Genomic DNA, 12,460 nt, shown 5'->3' with positions numbered 1-12,460 from the left:
CTCGATCCCACTGTCTATGTCATTGATGAAGATATTAAACAGTACTGGTCCCAGTTGGGACCCCTGGGGGACACCACTCGTCCCTGATCTCCATCCAAACATTGAACCATTGAGCGCTACTCTCTGCATGCAACCATCCAGCCAACCCCTTGTCCACCGAGCAGCCCATCCATCAAACCTGGATATCTCCAATTTAGAGAGAGGGTTTTCTGAGGGACTACATCGAAGGCCTTGCAGAAGTCCAGATAGATGACATCAGCACCTCTTCCCTTGTCCACCGGTGTTGTCACTCCATGACGATTTACGAATTCCTCACTTGCCAGCCTTACACATGACAAATTATTTAGGTGGGGTTTTTTTGTTTACCACTTGTGGTAAAAAGCTACTATAGACACAAGCAAGACAAAAAACTTAGAAATGGCAGCCTGCGTTATAGTGAACAAAACAAACTCCTATGTGTAGCTTCTTGTACAGCTTTCTCAACACAAGGAGGTTTTGCAACAGCATGGGTTGTCTCCACTGTTTGCCCGCTGGCAGGTTTAAACTTGCAGAAGTCATGTTCATTCTGATTAATTAATTCTGTCCTACATTTATTTCAGATTTATAAAATAAAACGGAACGTTAAAAGCTTCCAGTTGAAACTGGATTTATGCCCTTGCTTTTTAATCCTTCGAACTATGTGGGAAGCCTCCGCTTTTCATTTGGTGATCTCTAACACATGTTGCACGAAAGATGGAAGAGGAGTGATGGGTTTCTGGACTGAAAGCAAGCCCAGTGCTGAGCCTCATGGGTACTGCATGAAGTTTGCATTTTGTAGCAATATCTATATGTTGTAAACCGAAGCCATGCACAGGAATTTTATTTAGTGTGCAGGAAGACTTGTAAACAGGGTTGTACCCAAGTTAGTTGTCCAAGGCGATTATTTATTGTCTAATGCGTACAATAAAGGACTGGGACCAGCATGGTCTTCAAAAAGGGATCTTCCACTGCCTCTCCCTGGTTGTAGCTCAAACTCAAGCCCAGGTTGGCTGCCTTTGCTAGATTTCTTCTGCGACAAACTACTTACATTGAGAGGAAGCTCCGAGTGCTGTTTTCCGGTTTGGACAGGCCTTGTGAACAGGTGAAAAGGAGTGGTTGGAGTTTGAAGGCTCTCCTCTCCAATCAACCTGGTTTCATGAAAAATCTCAGCTCCTTTTTGCCGCTTTAATCCTTTTCATTATCTATATCTTGGGCACGAGTTCCTTATTTTAACTACTTATATTTAGAAATACTCGGTGACTAAAGGTAATATGTTTTATTTTTAACCAACGCCTCCATTTTTCCAGCACGGGCTGTTAACTTGCACGCTTGCTACACTTACAGGTTAAAAATCTGAATATTCCTAGATAGTTTAATTGTAGTTGTAAACAGGAGCTGTGTAAGTTATCTTGCCACCTTCATCTCTTGCTAATAACAACTTGTGAAGGGATTTACCTCTGGGCTACTATCTCCAGTTTTGTTAGTCCTGGTATTTCACCAGTCTTTCTTCCCACCGTACGTTGATTTGATATAGATACTGGTGGGATATCAACTGTAACGCCTGGATTTAGGAAGTCGGGCTGTTTCTGTGTGAGCTGTCCTTCTCTAGAAAAGTCCATTGTTATTTCTGACCACAAGTACACCCAGTGTCTTATGTGCAGCAGAGAAGGGATCCTAGCTAATTTCTTGCAAGTTTATTGAAAGTATGCCTGAAGCACTATCCCCCTGGGCTCAGCTGGGCCTGGCCATGGACCACATTGACCCTGACCCATGGACCTCCTTCCTCACCACACAAACTTTTTCCTGGGTTTGGCTGAGACTTCAGTTGGACTGTTTGAGCCTGACTTCATCCTCGGCCTGCCCCGGTCATCTCTTGAGTACTTTGAGACAGGTCCTGGCTGACACAGCCCCACTGCCTGTGGCCATCCCGTTCTCCATCTTGTGAGGAGCTGCCCACCTCAGCTTCATCTCAACAGTCTCCTCTTGGTCTGCAGCTCTAGCTTGCTCCTCGGGTGCCATCCAGGTCTTTCTGTGAGTAGCCAAAGAAGCTTCCAGCACACTTGCAGGCTTCTGAACTGGCTTCTGTCCTGGTCATTTCACCTAGAATCACAGAATATTCTGAGTTGAGCCATAAGGATTATTGAGTCCAACTCCTCGCTTCTCACAAGACTACCTAAAACCAAACCGTACAACAAAGAGCTTCCTCCAAACTCCTTGGACTCTGACAGGCTTGGTGCCATGACCTCTTTAGTTGTTGAAGTGCTAGAAGAGGTGGAAGATCCTGGCACCATTTCCACAGGAGGATATTTATTTGCAGTCCAAATAGTTTAGAGGTAAAGCCTCTCTCAAGGAGAAAAACAGGAAAGGGTTAGGAAAAATAATCCAAGTTTGCCTCCTTGTGGTACTGTCTCGCTGTTACTCCTGGATACGGACTGCTTTTTCCTTGTCTTTGTGTGAATTCCTCCCTGTTTGCTGCTGAGGCTTGATCAGCCGTGTTCGTAACAGATTGCTTAGAGCATCCCTGGCCTTTCAGGACTTCAGTTGTCATTTTGGAGACTCTCAATGCCAGCTAGGATTGTTCAGGTAGGACAAGGACAGAGCGCAGTTTTGCCTGATAGTATTCGATACTACAATGCAGTGCTCCTGCGTTGAAGTCCATGTGCAAGCAAAAGTAAAAGCCACACCAGGCTGCAGACTTTTGAAAACTATTTCTGAATTACACACTGTTATCAGTCTTCTTCGGAAGTAAGGAACTTTGCAATCAATAGCTGCGATAAACTCTGTAACGAACAACAGAAAAATCTTGGGCAGCCTCTGATTCCCAGCCTAAAGAAATGCAGAGTACAGAAAACCAAATTCTGTACTTTTTGTTTAGAAAGCACAAGTGTCTGAAAGCCATTTAAAAAAACCCCATTCTTTCAGAATTTTCAAAAAACACGTCAATTAAAAACACTGGCAGATCTGCTTCCCCAGGACTATGGACAAGTTAGGAACCCTACGATGGGGAGCAGGCAGACCCCACGCTGGGTATGGCGCTGGCTGCGGCCGCTCGAAAATACCAGTTTGTAAGTAGCTCAAGAAAGAGAGAAAGGAGGAGATGAAAACCCTAACATTGGTTGGGGGTTAATTTGTCATAGCAGCGTATTTGGAAGCCAGGACTACATGGGACCTAAAATGCACAGCTTTAAGCTGAAAATATATATTTAGAGGAGTTGTTCCAGCACCTGTCCCAGAAGGACAGTTGTCCACATGGAAATTAACAGTGTGAAGTTCATAGTAGTGCCTTCCTGCAATTTTCTTCTGTGTCTCCTGACTGCTCTGTGCTTTGTTCTTTGAGTGAATTCGACTCACATGTTTTTCCAACAAATTGAGAGGGCTTGTTCATAAACTAGAGACCTTGACAGACACGGGCCTGCACACCTTGCTTGCCTGCAAGCCTAAACCAGGCGGTTCAGCATTCTCACCTCACACGTAGTTAGTGATGCTTTCCAACATGATGTGGAGAAAGCAGCAAGCGTGTTTCTCTAGCACTTTCTTTTTTGACATAGCTTTGGCTGCTATAAGGAGTTTGCCAGTGTCCAGCAGGACACATGCCATCTTTGAGGAAACCATCTTGGTAACCACAGGAGGTGTTCTTTTCTATCAGCATACGGTGCCTCATTTTCTGCAAGGTCTGGTTGATAAGTCAGAGTCCTCGAGTTCCCTTCTGCACAAGATTCCTCCAAAAACTCTTCTCCAAGAAGTGGATTATAGGAATAGTTACATGGCCTCTTATAGAAGCAGCCACCTCTTTCAATCCATCTCGCAAAAAGTAGAAGGGGATTCAGTCCGACAGCAAAATCTTGATCTAAAACTGCAGTAGACAGCAAGACGCAGACCAAGGATCAGCCTAGCCAAGGTGAATATTTAGTTATTCTGTGCATTTTCAAATTAAAATAAATCTACAAGCAAGGATATTACTCTACTACAGCATGTGAAGTATGTTAACAGAAGCTTCAGGAGAGAGCACAGCATTTGGAGTACAGATTTTGAGTCTAAACAACAGAGCCTAGTTTCTCATAAATTTATTTTCCTTAACTGCAAGTTCCACTTAAAAGGTTTTTTTCTTTTTTTTTTTTTTTTAAGGTAACAACCATTTCTGGTTTCTATCTGTCTAATAGCTGAGCCTTCAGTGGAGACATCTGAATGAACTTTTGGAACCAGCTGTCAGTTTATAAAAACTTGTAGGAACTTATTCTTGGCTTATTTTATTCAAATTTGAAATGGTGTAGGGGTCCCAGTGAGTTCAAAAGTTGCTGGCTGGGAGGAAAAGTGATCGGAGAAACAGGCAGGCACCTGTTAAATCTCATTTTCTTGGAAAACCAAGCTGAAAAGCTCAAGAAGATGTTTGTGACCTACAAACTGTGATTAATTTTTCAAGTGAAACAGGAAATAAGATGGCAAATAAAGTAGTCCTTTGCCTTACTAGTTCCTTACGGGAAGTAAAGGGCGAGGTGACATGGGACTGGGTCATGTTCGGGTCCATAGATTCCCTAAGGTGTGATGCTGGCAGGGCATCAAAACCTGGTCCACTGCAGAAAACTATTGGCAACATCACAGTGACTGCAGAAGCTGTTTGCTTTCAGGGCTGAAGTGATAAAATTGTAATTTCTTCACCTTTTTAAAGCTGGCTCATGGGAGTTGTGGACACCCAGGGATGTTCCTGTCGAAAGCGGGTCCCGTTTTCTTATGGAGGCCTTTTCTAGAGTACATCTAAAATCAGATTGTTAAAAATAAAATTCAAGTTATAGAGTTAAACTAAGAGTATACGACTTTTTAAAGCCTAAAAATAACAACTATATTGTAAAAATTAAAAGAATTTTTAATTCTTTCCCCCTCTCCTACCTCTGCCCTAAGAAAATCTTCTCCCACTACTCCCCAATTTCTGAGTTCCTCTGATGCACAGAGGTCAAAGTTGTAAGCTTTTCTGAGTAAGAACAAGGCATCTTTTCCCCCTTCTTCTCTCCACTCAATGAATACAGTTTGGTTTGTTTTTTTTTTTTTCACTTTTGTGACTGCTGGGAACAGAACTGTTAAGAAAAACTTGCAGAATTATGAGGCTTGCAATAGAATAGCAAGTGCTGATACCAACACTGCAAATGCATCCCAAAAGAAAACTAGGAGAGGAGAGCTCTTGATCCATCAATCCAAGGATGTAGAACTGAATAGAAACGGGCTGCGTAGGAAGTAACATGAGTTAATCCATGAGTCTTTGCTGAAAACGGAAAAGGCACACACAACAAGGGTGTTTGTGAAGATAAACTTTCGATTCTTTTATGCCTGTGTTGTTTCTCCTCCAGCATTTAAAGGAGGTAAGCATCCCTTCTCTCCAGATGGCAGCTGTCCAGGGACTCTCCGGAACTGGGAGATGGAATTACACACGAAAATTCACCTGAAGTCCACATTAGTCACCTCTTCTTTATTCTTACCAGGCATTATAATTTTCCCAGTGCCTTTTTTGAGTCTGGCAATAGTTTTGCTTGCCTCAGTAGCTGCTTTGCCTGCCTCAGTTGTAACAGTACTTTGTCTTTTAAAGATGCTTTTTTTTTGCTTTTTACCAAAACCTTTTAACCTTCTGTTTTGCTTAGGTAGTTTTAACTTGTGCATACTCTGAGTAAACTCCTACGAACAGTTTCGCTTTGTTACTCTTTGCTGACCCATAATTTGTGAAAGCCAAAGTAAAAATCAGCTGGGAATAGTTAAACTCTTGTAGTTTTGCCAATTTGTCTTTCAATAATACAGGTCAGCTTTAAATGAAGAGCATAAAATAATCTGCTAACAGAAATAAACAAGCATGAAATAATCTGGAAGGCATAAATAATCATAACTGAGGACAGGTTCTTAGACTTTGAGCAGCTGAGTGTCTACATCAAATAATTACATTCTTGAGCTAACTGATCTGATGACATCGAAAAAGAAAAATAAAATACTGTGCAGTTGATCCATGGAAGCTATGCAGGGATTGTGCAAGCAAATATAAAAGTATTTGTCATAATGTACGAATGTTTTTTCTAATGACTCTTTGAGACCTGTCAAACTTTCCATCCCGTGTTCCTAATGCTGTAGGTAGAGAGTTAAGCATAAAATATGCACAGAAAGCTTACAACACAAAATATCTTCTCTTAGCCTGAAATAAATGAACAAAAAAGAAAGAGGCTGAACATGGTTTTGCTACTTTCAATTACGCTTATAGATTAAATTACTAATTTCAACCTTGTAGATTCTTTACATGTTGTTTTGGAGGAGACAATTAAATGTTCCATTTGAAAAATAAGAAACTTTGATCATAAGTAAGTAGGACACAGAAAACTTTGAACTTAACTGAACAATGTGCAATTTCTTGCTTTGCCCCTGAGCATGAGCGACAACATATGGCCGTTTCCTACCGTTATACGAAGATGTTTCTAATATAATAATCCTCTTAAAGGAGGGGCTGCAATGCAACAGTCACGTATCTATGCTAAAGGGCTTAACACCACTTACATTGGTTTATTAAATTATATCTTCCGTTCTCTGTATGTTGGACCACTACTCTTCTACTATGAAAGAATTATATAGGAATATATAATTCTACTACCCAGGAATTACATAACCATAATTACTTTCATGGTTCCTTACCAATGTGTAAGAAGCAGGGAATCAGAAGGAAGAAGATCCTAAAAGAAAGGATGAGTTGTGATGAAACGTGGATCCAGTCCCTGAAGGTGAAACAAGGCAATTAGGTAAGTTAGTAAGTGCTATGCGCAGGTTGTGCAAGGAACCGGTCCAGCTACAAAATACAGACCCGCCCTTTTAATCTTGATAATGTTTCTTGACTGACAGAATTAATTATTTGGCCCTGCTTGCTCCCCCTCGTTTCCCTCAAATAAAAGTGACTAAATGGTTCTTACAGAGTAAGTGGGTGTCTAGGGTTTTGTAAGACAACTCTAAGTGTGCAACGCACGAATTCTCGGTTGAGGTCAGTTGAACAGCTTGACTATGATTTTAATATTCTGTCTTCCTTGGGGAGAATAAAGAAGAATCGTGTAGGCTCACTACTAAAGATGAGGGATGGTGAACGCATGTTGGTAATTGTAAGAGATAATTGTGAGAGTAGTTCTGCAAAAAGTTATTTTAATTGATTGATTTTCTATTTCAATTGCTTCTTCAGAGCTTTTCTGAAATTTGCTTCAACTGTTCAAAAACAACCAAAAAAAAAAAAAGAGATAAAAGCTGGAAGTACAAGTCCTTAAAGAACTCTGCTGTTTCACTTATGAAAGAGAAGATGAAGAGGTAAGTTGGTCACTGTACGTAGCAAATGGAAGGAATACAAAGAAAATCTGGATAGATCTCAAGTGCTTCGGTTTTCTTTAAATCTTAAACTTGTGCTGCCTCCAGCAATGACAGTTTAGAAAAAGAACATTGTCAACCCTAATGCTGAAGGACTCATTAAATAGGATTCATCTTGCTTGGCTTTGTGAAGTTAAGCATCTAATCTAAGTTACTGCCGATGTTCTCTTGTCAATAAAACAAGATAACCATCTCTACACGTAATTTATGCTGTCCACGTGATTATAAAGAAAGAATAAATCATTTAGATTATGCATTTTTAGACAGCTAAAGAATTAATTAACTAAATTAATTAATTCATTTGTTGTATTTGAACTGTTCTGATGCTCGCATCATCCTTTTTTGAGACAGAAAGATGCCACGGAGCACTTTCTGTGTCTATACCACCATAGAGAAGCTTTTTGATCCTGCAGAGCTTTATTCACTATACGAAAGAAAAAAACCCCAGATCTGGTCACTGAAAAGTCCTTAAATCAAAGCTGAAAGATGTGTTCTGCGTTAATCACAAGCTGTTGACCTAGATGCAAGAATCCTGGTGTGAAATGCCATGGTCAGCGTAAACAGAGTCACACATCTGAAAGCAAGTAGGTGATAAAAAGAGGTTAGCTTGTTAAAGGAAATCATCTACTTGCAATATAGTGGAATAAAGGTGAGTTAAAAATACTTAAGTCTACCTACTAATGGGATCAAATCTTCCTTTTTTGTTATGATTTTGTGGTCGCATTTTTCCATCTTTCGTTTTCAGGTCATTCTGTTTCTGTATTAGTCGGTCACAAACAAAGCAAAGGAAGCTGCTCAAATTAAAAGCACTTATTTATACAGTCTACATGTTCAGTGTCCTGTATATATTCCCTGAGCAGCCTTCAGCCAAGAAAACTCATTCTTGTTCATTCAGAGTGTCTAGAGTAGGTATTTGTGGGCATTGAGTTTTTCTCTGTCAACGTGATCTGGCTGGGATGGCACGGGAATTCAAAGGCTAAGAATGAATACAACAGATTTCCAAATCCTGAAATAAAATCCTAAGTGCTGCCCTCATTAATGATGGCTTGAGGGGAACAGTGCTACTTCTGATAATCATCTACAAGCAGCAAGAGAGGAAAATGCCATGGGAGAGCAATGATGTCTACAAGCCAATGTGGTAGGGAACCTCTGAGAAAGGAAAAAAAAAAAACCGCAGACTGGTATCAGTCAAGGAGTTATCAGCAGAGAAAGAAAATCTTGTACAAGGCTGGGGAGACCTCTTCTAGATGATTGTGCAAACTGTTGGTTGCCCATTCCACAGAAAGTCTAATTCACAATTGAAGAAGGAGGGCCACTTGGTCCATCAGAGAAACACTTGGTCCATCAGAAGCTGAAAGAGCCTAGCAAATTTTTCAGGTGATGCTTCCAGTATTTTTCTCCACGTGGAAAGTCAAGAATCAATACAACTGTAATTCATATATCTATGTATTTAAGTTTTGTAGAACAGCAACACGGTTTCAGCTCTTCTTTGCAGGAGTCTAGTAGGTGCAAAGAAAGAGTAGGTTTGCTCTCACTGAGGTAGCGCTTAAAGAGATGAAGCACCTTTCCTGAGATCCAGTGACAGAAGCACGTTATGCCCGCATTGTTATAGAAACGACTTCTCAGGAAGGTAATTTACAATGTTGTGCAACGTGTTTTCACCTACCATCCGATGTGACTTGTCTGTGCCTGCTGACATACCTCAGATGGGAAGGCTGGGTGGATTTTTAACTTATGAGGCAAGTTGTAATAACCAGTTCTCTCCAAATATTAACACAGACAAAGCTTTCTACAGAAGATACCTGTGAGTCTATGCAGAGTGTGGACACAGTCTACGAGCTCCATGTGCAGGAATCATTACTGGCTACTTCACGGCTCGCGATTCACAGTTTCTGTTCTGTATAGGAAAAGAGAGGGTGCAGTGGTGTGTACCTAAAGAATACCCCTCTCTTGGTCTTCTTTTTTTTTCCAGGAGAATATGTGCAGTTACTGAGGACGCAGTCACAAGTTTCTTTCCAGGTCTGCTTTAAGGACATGAGTGATTCCAGGATTTTCTGCACTCCCCCATCCTTGCCACCGGTGCAATGACAACATAATTACTACCCTTACGAGGTCTCTCTGCTGACTTTCCATCACCAGTGAGAACCCTGTTTCACTTTCTATACCATATCATCTGAGATTGGTTTTGTTCCTTTCCTTTCCTAATTCTGAAGTCTTCCGTTGCTTTTGCTAAAACATATTTAGAGGTGCTAGGCTGTTCCTTCGGCCTTTTCCAAACACAATCTTCTTCAGAACACCACTCTCTGAAGATTAGGAAAGGAAGTAGTTAAGGTTATGACACATAACTGAAAATGAAGGAGTAAGAAATTAAGAAGTATGCGATATGAATCCCTCTGTCCTTGACAGATGGGCAGTGTGAAGTGGAAATCTGTTGGGAATATTCCAGGTACACCTAACACGTAAGCAGTTAACGAACTGGATGGTGAGAGGCCAGTTTAGCAACGCTGTGATACAGGATCATCTGGAAGAACCAACACTTTCTGTGGGATTTCATCCTCTCCCTGACCCTTCTGTGGACAGAGGACAGTCTCACTTGTGCCCTCTCAAATACTCAGTCGTCACTCGTATCTGTGCCGGTTTGCACAGATTATATCAAGTAGCACGAAATACGGATTCTCTCGCTGTGGAGATGACCAGGAGTAAAGCAGTTGTGGTTTGATCTGTGCGTTTGGCGGTAAGGAGGTAGCATCCTGGCCAAAAGACTAAAAGGATCCAAATCTAAAGGCAGTGTAGTAATCTGTATGGAGTAAGCTATGGCCACATAAAACTGAGTGACCCACTCCAAGCGTGGCCTTGGAGAGTCTAACTGGGCTCTTACTCTAACTTAACTGAAGTTAGGCACTTAGGTAGGATGAATCTAGACCAAAGTATTGGGCCTTGTAGAGAAAATGTAGACAATTTATGTTCACTGCAATTCTGGAATAAAGTAAGAGTGTCTGTGTATGCAGGGAGAGAGGGAGGAAGAGAGGGACTGGCGGATTAGGACATCATTCAAATAATGTAAAGATCTGGGCATAAACTTAACCCTGTTTCCAGTTCTGAGTCTGAAATCCTGTAACTGTTCCCGGATTTTCAGGTGTCTGAGTTTGTAGAACACTGCTCTATAAATGGAACAAGATAACACAAGGGAAGTCATGTAGACTGATAAAGCTTTCAGCTGCTGAATTTCCTACTTGTTCTAATACGAGATTAACGCTTCCTGTGGGAGTAAGTGATCACGCACTTAATTTTATGTGTTGGTTTTATGTAGAGGTGGCATGTGATTCTTTATTATGTCTTCCCTTTCCATCCTCTGTTGTAGAAGCGAGGTAATTGCTGCCATGCGTCGTAAAGTTTGAGGTGTGAGAAACAAGGCTGATGAGAGAAATCACTTCCCCGTTAATGTTACAAAATCTCTTCTGTTAGGCAGCAACTATGCACGTGGGCACAGACGTCTTCATCACTTTTGTACCCAGCATCTTCCTCAGCTTGTCTTCCATTTTTCCTGTTAACAGGACTGGAAATTATTCCACGTTAACATACCCCAGGAAGCAGGGCATTAGGTGAATGCCTGTTTTCTTTGCTGTGTTGCATGAATTGGAGAGAAACTTGGAAAATTTAGTCAGATTGAGCTATCCTTCCCCACTTGCAACACATACTAAGAATTCCCACAGACCACCAAGCCACGAAGAATATACATTCTTTGTGTATTTTGCTCAAATTCTTCTCTTCCTTATTCTTGTGACGTTGTATTCATAGCTCGGCTCAAATGACTTTCAAGTATGTTCTGAGTTTCCACAGCTCTGGGAAGCTTCTCCTTCATCTTGGCATTCTCACCCGCCTTGTTCAGACATGCAGAGCCACGCATCCAGTGCCTCTTCAGCGCCAAATTTCTGACAGGGAGCTTCTGGTCTGATTTAGATAGAAGTCTTGTGATCTGTTGCTTTGAAAAGCAGGCTGGAATGAAGTAAATGGGAATAATGCAAGGTTTTCTTAAGAGTTTAAGTTGTTAAAAATGAGGAAAAGTTGGTGGGAGAATGTTTCCATATGTTTCCGTAATTTCTTCAAGGGGTTAAGGCATCCACCCCATGGTTGTGGGTGCAGTTATCACCAAAACAGGGCATAATCTGCTGTACTAGCCAAAAAGGGTGTAACGTGGTATGACAGAAAAGAGATTACATCACTCTTTCTATTCAGCAAGTCTGTCCTGCGAATCTTGAGTCATATACAGGCGCTTTTTGGGGGGCAGCAGATAAGATCTGTTATTACGAAAGAAGACGTTACACCACATGAAGATGCAAGGATACAGGTCTGTCGATGCCACCCTTCCATTCATATATAGCTGTGATTCAGCACAGGTATCCCATGCAAAGACGGCAGCCGTGGCACAACTCTTTATGTGACCGTCCTGAGCGGTGTGCAGCAGCAAGTTGCTAGGCATGAGCACAAGAAATCTTGCTGTCAGAATACAGAGAGATTTTTTTCCTCTGGACTTCCAGCTTTTCTTTGCCTCTTTACTGACCTCTGCTGGGTTGTATTATTGAATATTTCAGAAGTTTCTGCAAAGTAGCAGAAACAGAAAGACCTTTGCTGTGTCATTATCAGGAGGACCTCTCAAGACAGTGCTAGTTCACTGGTGGAGCACATCCGAATAATGGAGAACATCTGGAAAGAATACGATTAGCATCAGCTCTGTGCCACACCTGCTGCTCCGCTGAAACACCCTTTGTCTTTGCCTTGCTCACCCGTGTCTTTTCTAGACCAGCGTTCAGGACCATGAACAAAGTGCAATGAAGAATTTCTAAAGGTTTATGAAAAGTCCTTGCCAGCGTTGTTATTGCTCCAACGATGTGACTCTGATGTGTGGCTCTAGAGGAAGCGTTCAGGTTAAGCTACGTGGTGCCACTGGTGATCTCTTCCCTAAAACATGATCTTCAATTCACAGCAGAAAATGAGAGTCCATGGCCATCAAGTAGTCCCAGGAAACAAGAGCAGCTGCCATGTTTTGAACTGGACAGAAACAGGGATCAGTGTG

Source organism: Chlamydotis macqueenii, chromosome 5 (genome assembly GCF_036417535.1).
Source record: "Chlamydotis macqueenii isolate bChlMac1 chromosome 5, bChlMac1.mat, whole genome shotgun sequence".
Lineage (NCBI taxonomy): Eukaryota > Metazoa > Chordata > Aves > Otidiformes > Otididae > Chlamydotis > Chlamydotis macqueenii.
The sequence above is the reverse complement of the archived record's forward strand: the minus strand, read 5'-3'. Positions refer to the sequence as shown.